At 34.8% G+C, this 13,909-nt stretch overlaps 1 protein-coding gene across 14 annotated transcripts in view; it reads left to right on the top strand.

The window, feature by feature from the left end:
• The window catches only part of TENM3 (teneurin transmembrane protein 3), a 1,293,822-nt gene that overhangs the window by 488,686 nt on the left and 791,227 nt on the right, over positions 1 to 13,909 (top strand). For 13 of the 14 annotated variants that reach the window (XM_063156142.1, XM_063156144.1, XM_063156155.1 and 10 more), the window contains exon 6: positions 5,077 to 5,241. The gene's annotated coding sequence lies outside the window, so the exon portion shown is untranslated. The remainder of the gene's footprint in view (positions 1 to 5,076; positions 5,242 to 13,909) is intronic. The other variant, XM_063156143.1, reaches the window with a different exon arrangement.

The raw sequence follows: 13,909 nt of genomic DNA, 5'->3' as shown, positions 1-13,909 counted from the left end.
TATTTTTTCTATTTGTATATTCCTTCTGTAAGTTTTTTTTCCCATTTTGCATTATTGTGAATGTGAGAACGAACAGCAGTGTAAATATCCAATGTGTAGGCATCTTTTACTATTGACTTTTAACATTTAAAGAACATTTATATAAATGGTGTAGATTTCAGCTACTATGAGTCAGACTTATAACTGTGTTAATCTGACCTTTTTGAAAGACTTGAAATTTCTGCAGGTAAAATGGAATGAGTCCATTCTTACCTCATTCTCAGGCTATTAGGTAGAGTACAGCAGCAGGAATTATGGGTCCCCATCCAACTGATAGGGAAGGATTATTCATAAGAGAATATCAAGCCAAAGAAAGCATTAAATACATCAAGATATGGTAGGATTGAGTTACATTGACACAGACTTAAGTTTTTCTGCAAAGTGTTATCAGTTTTGTCTTTACTCTTGTGGCAGCAAGACCACCAGACTTTCTGTACTCAATAATTTGCGCCTCCTTCTGTAGAAATGCTTGCTTAATAGGCCCTCTATAAAGTCATCAGAAATATTTCACTCAGAGTTTTCTTTCATATGATTAATAGTTACTTTCAATACTGCAATTTTATATACAAACAGAATTGTCAGAAAATAAGTAACTTTTCTTCTTTCCTACTCTAAACTTATTTGTAAGACCTGGAACCTAGTAGCTGGATTAGGTGCAAAGTAATTAATTTAGGGTCTGTTTTAGTGCTTATCTATTCTCCTCATTAGCATCTACTCATACATCATGCAAATAAATGCTAATTTCAATTTTCAAGTACTTCAGATAATGTCTAATGTTTAAGATTTTTGTGGAGGCAGTCATATTGCCCATATCCAAGAGAGATAGAAAAAGCAAAGGAAAATACTTTTTGATTGTTTTTTTCCTGGGGTTACTGCCTTATATAGAACACTAAAATCAGTACTGATGTAGGAGATTGAACATGTTTATAAGATTATGCTTTTATTTTTAGCACTTTTATTTAAATCTATACAGCTTGTCATTTGATAGCATATTTCACTGAGGAATTCCTCGCTGCTTTGTATTAATCTCTGCTTTATATTTATCATATAAAGGTGTTTTGTTGTAATTACAGAATATATGATTGAACAGTACCGTCAAGAAGCCACATATCTGTATTAATCTAAAGAATCAAGACACAGGAATAAAACAGAGGAGCATTTCAGTCTGCAAAAGCTTTAAATTCTGATGCACGATAACTTTTTACAAAATTTGGAAAATTGTCTTAGTATATGGACATCAGGCTGTTTTGCAGAAGAGAGAGAACAGCTGAAATATTCTGTCTTGCTCTTCTTGTTGAAATCTTAATTAGGTTCGCATTCACTTACTCCCTCTTCTGATGTAGCACTACCTCATACCAAATTATCAGGGTAACATCTGCCAGAGGTTTTGTCTACACAACACTGAGCTAGTGGACAAAAACTGTATCTTGGAGAGCTTTACTATAGGTATCATAATTTTCTGCCCAAGTTAGATATTAGTTTTTAACATATAAGAGATAGGTGTTCATAAGCAACAAGTGTCTATTGAAGAACTAAATTACTTGCATTAACCTCTTATTTGGCAATGATGTAAAAAGCAATTTTTTTCCTCCACTGAAAAAGGTCTCCAAAATCTTCAAGATATGTAAGATATGTCTGTATAACATCACTGTCATAGTAGCAGTAAATGACTGGGAACAAAGTTTGAATAATTTTTATTTTATCACAGCTTTTAAAATAATTTTAGCTTGGAGAAGAAAAGGAATTATTGTGAATGTATTTAATATTTTAAATTTACGTATTGTAAATATTGTAAACATTTGTGTACCCAAGTGCTATAAAGTTATTTCAGTTTCTGATTAGGAAAAAGAAATCAATAAAGGAAGTCAGACATAACAAATGACAATTTCAGGCACTGTGAGAGGAGATAGACCTGGGTGCCTTATATTCACAGACCTTTCAATCAAGCAATATGTGTACTGCAGTGGAATAAACTGAAGACACTCTTGCAGCCAAGTGGACTTTGATCACTTCTGTTCATAAATGTGACTCATATTTCAGTAGCCACTTTTTCTAAGCTACTGATCTTCCCTAAACTTCACAGTGAGTGCTCAGTGAACTTAAAGGAGCCTTTACTCATTCTGCAAACAGACGTTAAATACTCATGCTCGATCACACTGGGTTTTTTTCCGTATATATCAGATACTGTCTCTTTGTTGCACTTTTTGTTTCTTTTGTTGTTTTGACCAATGTCCTTTACATTCTACAGAAAAAAATTGTGATGGAAAATGAGTTCCTTTTTGTAATCACAGTGCTTTCATTAATTCAGTTTTACAGCAGAAATGAAGTTTGAAAATACTAATTTGCCTACATTTTTTTATTTTATGGTTTTTGTTCATTCATCTTTCTTGATGATTACTCTTATGCTTTCTGTCGATTGCATGGCAATTAAGATACTCTGTAAAATTAAACATGATAAATACACTGTCATAAATCTCCCTAGTTTTCCAAAGAGAAAGCTAAGAAGAGTTCAGTTTTTTGTAACAAGAATACATAGTAGGGACAAGACATAGTAGGGACTGCCTTATTTTTTTGATTGTTTGTAATTATAAGACTGCAGCCATGTAAACAATGCACTGGTAGAAATTAGTGAATAGCCTTTGGTCATGCTGCTCTTGTGCCAGTATGGTCTTACTGGATCTAACATGTGACCATTATTTGTTATTCATTTGTTTCCAGATTGGGGCATAATGGGTGGGCTCTGTGTATGTTACATGTTCTGGCTGTGAAATGAAGGCATTTGGGAATTTGAGTGTTTCCAACCTGCTGATGTAATGTGAGACAACTGCAGAAAAAGGAGAGGGTCAACCTTGGTCCACTGTTCTCTGTGTTGCCTGTTCAGCATGACCTCTGGGATGGGCTGTGCCTACACTGCCCCCAGGTTTTGCATAAAACAAAAAGAAAACCAAAAAAACCTAGGAAAGAAATAATATTTGACTTGAAGAGGTATTACTTGAAGGTGTAGTCAAACCTCTAGTTTGCTCCTGCTAGATGTGCTTTGTCATTGCCTTTTCCAGTTGAGCTGACTGGTCCTTTTTCTACCTCTCTACTAGTCGGAGCAGCTGTTGACCCATGCAGAACACACACTGTGCTTCCCCCTCCAAGGATGAAAAGCAGCTTTGTTTGCTGTGTTGTCTCATGTCTCCCAGAGGCATCATAACTATCAGAGGCAGAGTACTACCCCGAAGTTGTGGGAGTAGTGCTTCCTTGCTACACCTTTTTTGGCTTTTTTTTTTTTTAATGCTACAAGAACTGTAAATAACGTTCCTTAAAACATCTCCATCTCTAGTTTCTCTAGGGAAAACTCTAAAAAAATACATTTCATATGGTCATTTATAGCAAGAAGTACCAGTTTTAAAAACACACCATGGATGAAACAGGTAAAAACTGAATCTTTTTCCTTGCAACAAAGAGAGGTACTGAAAATCACTCTAAAAGAGATATTAAAAAAATAAAATTGGTTTCGATTTTAAGCTCTCTAAGAAGTCACCTTAGAAATGACTTTCTGAAACACTGTCTTGTCTCCTGCATCCTTTAAGTTAATTTTGTATGATAATCCCTGGGATTCAAATCCAGGGAGATAGTTTTTGTTCCTTTTATATTCATTTGAGATCACTAATTATATCAGCACTTGCTCTTTCCTTGGCAACATCAAACATGTATTGTAACCAGTCGTTACAATGTTTTACAGCAATAGTCATCACAGAGCATTACCATTCTATGCATTATCAGATTTCTAAAAATTTGCAAGGTTGTGAATATTTACTTAATAAAAGAAGGTTGCAAAAAAAATACAAATACTTCAATAAGTATATTATTACATTTTAGGGATATATAAATAATGATTTTGAGAAACCAAGAATCACTTTTGCTTTATTCTTATTTTTATAGCATACTTCTCTTTGCTTTTTCAGTAATTAAGTCTTCTGACATTCCAGAAAGCATAAATCCTGCTGAGATGTTTAGGTTTGGTGCAAACTATTGATGTAGAAACAAAATTTCAAAAAAAAAGAAAAAAATACACCCAGAATCATAACAAGCTGTTTTGCTTATACCTTTGAAAGAAAATTGGATGGTAAAGTAGTATGGCATGCTGAAACTGTTCTAGCCTTGTTGTTAACTAGAACCTCCTTTTGAAATTCATTGCCTTCAATTACATTTTTAAAAGAATTTTAATTATGTGCCTGAAAAGAATAAAGATGCTTCAGGCTCCATTTGTTTATCGTGGAAGGCCTGAAAAAATGAGGACAGAGCTTCCCAGCTCATGCAGGGGTTAGAGAGAGAGAGAGATGACTTTTAATTCGACAAGTTCAGAGAGATTTCTTAGTTTGACGCGCACAGCAGGGGGTCTTTGAGTGCCTGGCAATACTTCAGCATTCTGAGCTTTGAAAGTCTTTCCCTGCAGCAGAAATTGTATCAAAAGCCAGTGATAATATTCCCTGCAAGGTAAAGGACCCTATTGAAGATTTCTAGAGCTGTTTATTTATTCATCACAGTTTTTTCTTTTAGGACGTATAAGACGTATAGGTAAAAATTCACACAGATGCTAAGAAAATGGAATAAATAAAAAAAAATTAATGGGGACCTCTCATTAATCCTTCAATTTTCCCTTAAGTTTTCCGTAGGCCATGTTCACCTATAAAATTTCCTGTCATTCCCTGCCATATGTTCTGCATGCAGTCTTCCCTTCAAATCTCAGCTTTTCCTCATTTTTATCAGAATTATAATTTTTGTCTGCCTTCTACCACCAGCTGAGCACATAAGATGTTTATGGCCGTTTCTTTCCACTAAGCCTTTAAAGTGATTGATTAATTTTATGGAAGAACATTTTATTCCATAGGGGTCTTTTTAAATCTTATTTTTAAAGTAGATTTGAGATAGCTATTTCAAAGCCAAGGTTAAAGTGTCATTTATATTCCAGAGATCAGACTTTTAATGTTTTGACATTACGCTTATTTGAAAAGTATACACTGGTTTGGTTTTGTTTTGTTTCTGCAGCAGAGCTGGGACTGTGAGACTACGCCAACCTTTCCCTTGTGTAATGTCAATGTCGGCTATCACTTTGGCAGAATCACCCAGCTCAGTGAAGACAGAAAACCCCTCCTTTCCTCCTGTTTTTCATCTGCTGGTGGCATTCCAAGTGACCTTCCCTCATAAATACTGGTGAGTGACCACATGGGGAAAGCAGCTCCTTCGTGCAAAGAAACTTGTTTCAAAAAGCTGTGTTGACCTGAGTGGTTTCCATTTTCCCCAAGTTTCAAAAAAACCCCACATGTGCAGGTGTTGCTTGATTTTCCCTTCTTTGAATAATAACTTGAGTTATTTAGCATCACTGATTTATTTAGACTTATAAGCATTTATAGAACACTCTCATGTGCTAACTATTCAAACTATAGAAACCAGCCTTTCAAAATACTGCTTTACAGAGAGAAGTATTTCCTGAGAGCACAAAAGATTTTTTTCCTCTCTTGCTGTTACTTTCTCATGGTTAAGAGTTCTGGAATGCTATAAATTTAACGTAACACCGCAAATATGTCAAGATGAAAGTTTCCCAAGTGTAGGAATTAAGGAAGATAATTAGAGGCCTTTTAATTCTTTCTGGTTTGGGAAGTATGCCTAGAGTGAAATCACAGCACTGCAGAAATTCTGATACCTTCAGGGCAGTCCAGGGATGATGTCATAATTTTAGTAGTTCCATAAGGCTAAGTCCCATAGTTAGTACTGAAAAAACTTTTCAGGTCATTTGAGGCTATCACAGCAGATTTACCCCACTTGAGATTAAGAGATTTTCGGTCTTAAAATAGTCACCCATGGCTCAGGTATATTTACGGTATCATAAAACATAACAATATAAAATACAGGAACAGAGACAGAAAAATATTTAACCTTTCTTGGAATGGTTTGGAAGTTGTATATATGTGCAGAATCTAAGGCTACAATTTATTTAAGTGTTGGTTACATGTATTAAAATGAAGATATGGACAGGAAAATCAGTTAGCTGTCATTCAGTATTAACTATGTATTGCAATCATCTCCCATTCAGACAAAAGTGATGTATCATTTATGACTATATGATATGTAATGTTAATTTTTTTCCTTTTTTTTCTTAACCATATGGGTACTTGAAGTATGTCTGTTTAAAGGACTAGAGCATCTTCAAAAGAAATATTAATAGGAGCACTATGGCATCAGCCTAATAAAATAATGCCCTACGATTAATGGAACATTTTCAGGAAAAGGAAAGGCTGGTGTACCTTTTATATCTCTCTGTGTTTAAATAGTGAAACAGTTGTGCTATTTATAAGTTCCTCAAGTATGTGTTAGAATTGTCACTAATTTCTGTGACGACTTGTAATCAGGGGAGAGAATGAAGAGAAAGAAGAGGGGAAGTGAGTAGAATTCCATAAATGTGTATGCTGTATCAATGTTCTTTCTTTGTTTCTCTATCAACTTATGTGATGGAGTCGTGGCTACTTGGTCATTTGGGGTTTGCATTTGGGTACAGGTAAACGAGGTTAATCAGCATCAGGAGTTGTTTTGAGGATTTGTGTGAATCTCTTAGAACCAAAGTAGGTCTTCAGTCTTGGATGCGATCATCGTAATAACAGCTTCAAAAAAAAAAAAAAGAAATGCATGAATACACTTGCTACAGCTTTTTTACAGTCTAGTAAACTGTGGTACTCAAACCCACACACTGTAACATTTAGTTTGGTCACATATGATGGTAAGGCTGCGTACCATTTAAAATAGGAAGCAATAAGAGAGAGCATTCATCTTTTGAGAAAGACCTCCTTTAACTGTGTTTCCATTTTAAACTTCTCTGTCAATTAATTTTTTATATCTTTAGAGGATGTTTTATCCATTTACAGTAGTTTTATGGAATAACTTGCTGTTTGATCAGACTATGATATTTTGCATATGTAGCTGCTTTCGTTTAAAATGAGCAGGACAGAACTATACACAGTCCAACAATTAAGGATCCTGATTTTGTTCTTCTTTCCATGCCAGATTCCAAGTATAGGCATACAGTTCACAACTCATTATTTTAAATTAAGATGACATTTTTTAAAATCTTGCAAGACCAACTAGTATATTAATAGCAGATAACTAGGTGATTATAAGGTCTTTAGGTACCACAGCAACTACTTTGTCCTCACAAGGAGAGTGAAGAATCTTTGTGGAACTTAGGATGTTACCTGAAAGAATCAAATATAATCATAACCATTTATCAGTACGTAACATATGTGTTTTATTAAAAAAAAAAAAGGTGGCTTTTTTAATTTTGACCACATCCACATTAGAAAGAAGTGACCAAGTATGCAAAAAATTTAAAATATTATCTTTCCTATTTTAATTTTTTTATACAACCATGTGAATCAGTGTAATCAACCAGATGGCTCTAGATTCAGTAATTCACTGCCTCTATTGCATTTTGCACATATTTGATATTTTCTTCAAATCTGATATTTTACAAAGGGTAAAGAGCCTTAATTAAAGAAATGAGAGGCATACATTGATAAATAGATTAAATATTGTATCAATTTAAATATTCCCTCTATGTGAACAAAGTGGGATTAAACACATTTTGGTTGTAACCTATTTTGTCAGAGTGGGCATAATCCACCTCTGATTATTTTATTGGTTTTTCTTAAAACCTCAACTATTTATCAGGAGTTTGGTAAAAAAATCCAGTGTGAATTTTAACACAGAATTTTTAAAGCCAAGTTTACCCTTGGAAAGCCTGTAGCTCTGAACCTCTACGAAGACATTTCCGTGCAACTAGGATCAAATATCCATTGAATGTGCACAGTGCATCAACTTCCAGAAATATAAACTGTCATTAGTCATAGAGAGTGTTGCTCTCCTGTAAGGAAATTACTTGGCTGCAAAATAATGCACATTCTTCTTTCAATCCTTATGGGTTTTCTTAGTTTTGGTTCGTTTGGGGTTTTTTGTATCTAAACTCTTGGGATTCTGATGAAACTGGGATCATAGAGAAGCGGCATATTCTGCCAACTAGTAAAAACATGATGTTTGGGGAGGTAGAACTAATAAAGTCAGCTCTGTTTTCTTTGTACTCTAAGGTCACCAATTTCAACTGCAACCCTGATCTCCCTGTTCCCCTTATTACCTGCTCTCTTTGCCTGGGAAACAACAGAGCTGTGCTTAGTCTGCAGCTCCCTGAATGCTGAGTAGCCCAGCCGTCTCCTATCCACACTCCTCTCCCTGGGGATATTAATTTAGATCTCCATCCTTGAGACTTCTGAGGGTCTTAATTATCTTTAAGACTTGCTGGTTTTCTTCAATTTGCTTAACACTTGACAATCACCCAGCTAAAACATTTCTGGGTGAAGGGAGATAGGACATACATACAGACTGCAGGTTTAGCCTTAGCTAAGGCTAAAATATGCAGACATTAAAAAAGATACAAGAAATAGCCAGGATCTCCGTTTAGAGATTGGCATTAAGAGACAGCTCGATTTAAAAAAAAAGTTTCCACAAATTTTTGGGGTTTTTTTTAATTAAACAGCAAGTTTTTGTGAATGATACTATAATTCTTAATTCCTTTTTAGATATTTTGTTTTTTCAAATAGCAGCTAAAACAAAATGATTCTTCCTGTCCAGGGTTTTTAAATTGAAAAGTATGTTAAAGTTAATTACTGAAGTTTACTTGAGATTTTACAGTGATTATTTAGCTATGTTGTCCCAAATGCTCATGTGAAAGTTTAATTAACCAATAAGAATTGAGAAGACTTGGTAGTGATTGTTTGCATTAAATGTTAAGAGATGAAAGAAATTAATAAATAATTCTAAGTCATAAAATATAAATATAAAATCACAAAAATGCTAGTAAATACTTGAATAACATCTGCAATTCCTCAGACCTGTCATAAAATTAATTTTAGCTAATTGCTAACAAAATAGAGGAAATTATATGCACATATGACAATCATGAACCCAAGTTATTCCTTTCTAAGGCAAATATAATTTTGACTATATGATTTGTTTGAGTACAAGGAAAACTTTAATATCTGAATGGTGGTGTTATTTTCGCTATGAAAATATGAAGCTGTCTAAGTTTACTCCTGTGTAAAGGAAATAAATGAAAGGGCTCTGAAGAGATTCCAAAAGCCTTTTGAGTGACAGCATTTAGGAAGCATAAGCTCTTCATATGGTAATACTTTCAGGTAATTCAGTAGCTGTCTGATCTGCTATTCAAATATCCAGGTCAAAGTTATTATGCATATATTCTTGTTACTTGGTTACAATTACACAGCAAAGTTAAAATAAAGTCATCGTTATTCAGATGTCTCTTTGCAAGAGGAGGGAAGAAAATATTTCATAAATTTGTTTTCTGTTGTTTCTCTTTTTGCTTTTTATTTTATGTCAAAAGAAATTTATTCTTATTTTAATTTTATTTCCAACTAAATGCACTATTAACTAAAGATTTGTACTTATGAAACTGTGAATTTTATGATTTTATGGAGACTTTAATAAGAGACTTGTGTATGAGTGCCACAGAGAATGATGACATCACCTAGGTTTCAAGCATCTGCTACTTACATCCAACCCTGTATTACATTCTGTGGAATAAGCGACAAGTTTGACATAAAATGCTAAAAGGAGTTGTGCCCTAAGTGTGGGGATAAGAGATGTGCCACAAATCTCATCGTTTTGAGCTACCAAGAAGCATCTATGTCAGAGCAGGAGTTGCAGCTGACTAAAAGTAGAGTAAATGTGAGAACATTCCCAAGGTTAAGGGTGCCCACATTAATAAGTAAAGCTTTAGCTCAGTTGCCATTCCTGGCCTTAGAATTCTGTCCATGCTGTGTCGCTCTGTGCATCTCTGGTGGCAGGCGTTGGCTGTCCCACCATGGGATCGAAAGGGAATCAGGCTTCTTCTGAACAAGCTCCATTTAGACACTCAGTCTAGACACCGTTCTTAAAGAAGTCTCCTCTGTTCATCACTAATGTTGAGAAACTTTAGGAAATGAAAGGGAATAGAAGGATCAGAGGGAGCACAACTGCAGCCTTGTGGTTGGTACAGGCTCCGTAGAGAAGAAGGGAGAGGTCCCAGCCTCAGTCTTAAGGACTGTTCATGCATATTTTGCTGAATAGTCATTGGAAAAAGACCTTTCAACTTAAGAGATTGGCTTTTTGTAACAGAGAAAATGTTGACTTTACGAAGGTTACCTAAAACACTCATAAAATAGAACTAAGATTGTATTTGGTTTTGTATGTTATAGATACAAGCCTTTAGAAGCAAATACACTTTTTCAACTTTCTTTTTTTTCCTTCTTTTAACTTTACTGGTAAGGAAAAAAAGATATATATCCTACAGTGCACTTTGCTTCACATGAATCCAGGGATTCATGTCAGGGACATGAATCATTCAATTAGGGCTTTTTTTTCTTCAGTACTCAATCTCTTTCTGTCAGGTATACAGCTTTTCTATTCATGCTTTTCTGTTTGCTTCACAAAATTATGATTAAAAGACTTACTGGACCTTTGACTGTGTAAAATTTGTTTAAAGAAACTTTACCTGTACATTATCAAAGTGGTCTGGCAATAGTCATATTTACTGTCAAGTAATTCCTGTGACTCTGGTGTAAATAACATTCTGGTTTTGAATACATGCTGGTTATCCATACCAAAAGAGCAAAAAATATGTAAACAAATAGAATGTAATTAATAGGCCAGAATGAGGCATTTAAGGCCGAGGAGTTGTGGTTTTTTCAGTACCAGTTGTTGCTTTTATTCCTGGTAACTTCTGATTGACATAGCCATTGCATTACTGTTAAAGCGAAATGAATGGAGCATCAGTTTGCCCTTAGACTTTTGAATCATCAGCGAGCTGTGACCAACTGATGGCAACCAGCAACCAAACTGAAGGTTTGCCAGCCAGCTGCATCTACATTAATGAGTTTCTTGCATGGTTAAATATTCAAGCAGTCTTAAGCAGATCTCAGAGATGAAGATGCTTTAAAAGAATTATATTCTTTTACTGTCCCACTTCAGTGACTTTCAAGGTTCTCATGGTTTACAGTTTTATCCATCTCTGTTAGGTTATAAACAATTGTGTTTCCACATTTTACTGTCCTAGCTTGGGAACTGAATATAAGATGTGCTAAGCTAACATTAGCACTTGCAGACATAAAGGACTAAATCATAATGATCTTCCTCTCTTATGTGTCCACAGCAATAGACGTGAACAAATTTTCACCCCAGTAATTTAAAGCATGAATCTAAGCATATCAGGAAATCGGATTACCCCTCAATCAAATTCCCCATTCTGCTAGTGCTAGGTTTCTCTTATCTCCAATGCAATGCAGTTTGTGTATTCTTGCACAAACTCTGTGGGCTAGTATAAAAGGGAAATTCAGACAGACACAACAGGAGCCAGATTCTGTCTTCATGGCCAAGTGATAGGATGAGGGATAATGGCTTTAAACATAAAGAAGATCGGTTTAGATTTAGATATTAGGAAGAAACTTTACTGTGAGGGTGATGAGGCAGTGGAACAGGTTGCCCAGAGAGGTTATGCACTCTGCATCCCTGGAGGTGTTCAAGGCCAGGCTGGACTGGGCTCCGAGTAACCTGGTCTAGTGAGAAGTGTCACTGTTCATGGCAGGAGGGTTTGAACAAGATGATCTTTAAGGTCCCTTCCAGTCCAAACCTATTTCTTTACCTTAGAAAAAGAAAGAAAAAAGCTGTTTCCCTCTCAGTTAAATTTTAAATATATTCACATGCCAGCTAAATAAAAATTCAAAATTCATTCATACTAAAGATCTTTATCATACTAGCAAAGAAAACATGTGCTTTGGCTGATGGGGTCTGATCAGAACCATATAACGTTATAGACATACTTTATGCTTTACTATTTTCTGATGCCAATATTGATAGTGATTTTTTAATATATAATTTATTTGTATGTCGACATGAAATTCGGAAATTAATTGTACATATCAATCAATTAAAAAGAGAATAATAGAGAAATGAAGTAGGTAATTTTATGTCTTCAGGGCTAAATGAGCTATCACTCTGGTTTGAAATCTTAAAAACTACAGATAGTAAATTTGAACATGATTTTGAGCGCTGAGGAATCTATGGTTTGTTTCAGATTTGAAAATTCACTTAGCTCCATGAAAGGCTCAAAACCATTGTCAAATTTTTGACTCGGATGACGCACTAGCGAATGTTACATTCATAGCAAACTAAGGTCCCAGTCTTGAAGCTATCCTAATTCCTTAAACACTTCCATGCAGGCAAAGTAGTTTTCAGCTTGTGGGCAGTTTTAAATGCAAGGCCTTTGCTCTACTGAGAGGTGCCCCTACTGTGTTAGGGCAGAGCTGTTCCAGGGGAATACTGAGGTCGAAGTAGCTTCAGGCATTGGTAAATGCTAAGTTACCAGCAGCTGAACACTTGGAGGATGTATTTCCCCATCCAAGTGTTTCTTTACTTTCAAACAAGAAAGGAACTGGATTAAAATAAATGCATTTAATCTTAAAAAAAAAAAAAAAAAAAAAAAAAAGAAATTATAGAAAGGCCCACAAAAAAAATTTCCTTCTCTGAAAAACTCCATAAATGTTTTATTTAACTGACCAGTTCTTACTGTTTCCTTTAAAAAAGAAATTAGCTGATAATATCGTGGGAAATATTTGTGTTAAAGGTCACATTAAACAACAGTCAAATCTAGACTATCTGAGAAGTCTGGAGAAGATGTTTAATGCAAATTTTTTGTGGAAAAAAGATGTGTGTCACTGCAGGTCATCTCTGAATATTCTTGTTGGGGTTTCTCTGTTGGATATGCAATCTCAGCTAAATGTTTTGAAGAGGAGGAATCAAATAAATTGCCCTATTTTGGGTCTTTCTCATCTGTATACAGTTGTGCAGCTCTAGTAGACCTGAAAATTGCCCAGAGACAAACTTAAAAAATAGAGTGCTTTTGAGGCAGAAAATTGCTTTTCTGCAGCATGGTCTAAGGGACAGGATGTGACAGGAGGACAAGGAGTTGTCACTATGTAGTGATATTGTAAGGCATATCTTACATAACAAAAAGGATCATTTGTCTCTTTTTTCTTTCATTTTAAACTGCAAGTGATTTAATTGAAACAGTTGGAGGTATCACCCCTAAACGAAGAACAAGCCATTATAATTTACAATTAAAACTGAAAATTCCCCGCCTAACCCACTTGTAATAGCTACTCATTGTGGAGTGCATGTGGGATAGATGCCTGTCCACAATTTCAGAAGCCTTATTCTCAAAAGGAAGAGGAAAAAAACCCATCTCATTGTACATGCATGTCAAATATTAGCGTGATTCTTGTAGTATAATAAGAAAAGAAAGTGGTTTGTGCTTTTGATTAGCCTCTTGATGTTTCAGAGTGGTTTTGTATGGCTTAATTTTCCTTTTATGGCAGTTTGTACATATAAAACAAAATGAGGAAGGGAGGGGAGGGGGAAAGAAATGTGCCATTTATATACCTAGGATATGAGGCCTCCTTTGGGCCCATTATACATTAATGGGTCAGCTGAGATTTATTAGGATATGTATATTAATCTTTATACACATTCACATACTATAATTGTTCCTTTGGTGCTATAATGTGATTAGCTGTGAATTTGTGCAATATTAACAATAATATGGATTTCCATATTACAGAACAGTAATAACAAATGGTTATTAAAAATGCATGCAAAGTATGGGATGTGAAAGCACTTCTAAATTCTCAGTAATCCGATTATGTTTTGTTGTTTTTAAATACCAAAATGGTTAAGTCTTTACTATAAAGTAAAACCTAGTATTAAAGAAATCAAAAATTTTATGTTA

The sequence above is a fragment of the Melospiza melodia genome, chromosome 5, assembly GCF_035770615.1.
Source record: "Melospiza melodia melodia isolate bMelMel2 chromosome 5, bMelMel2.pri, whole genome shotgun sequence".
Classification (NCBI taxonomy): domain Eukaryota; kingdom Metazoa; phylum Chordata; class Aves; order Passeriformes; family Passerellidae; genus Melospiza; species Melospiza melodia.
This window is presented reverse-complemented; position numbering and strand designations above follow the sequence as displayed.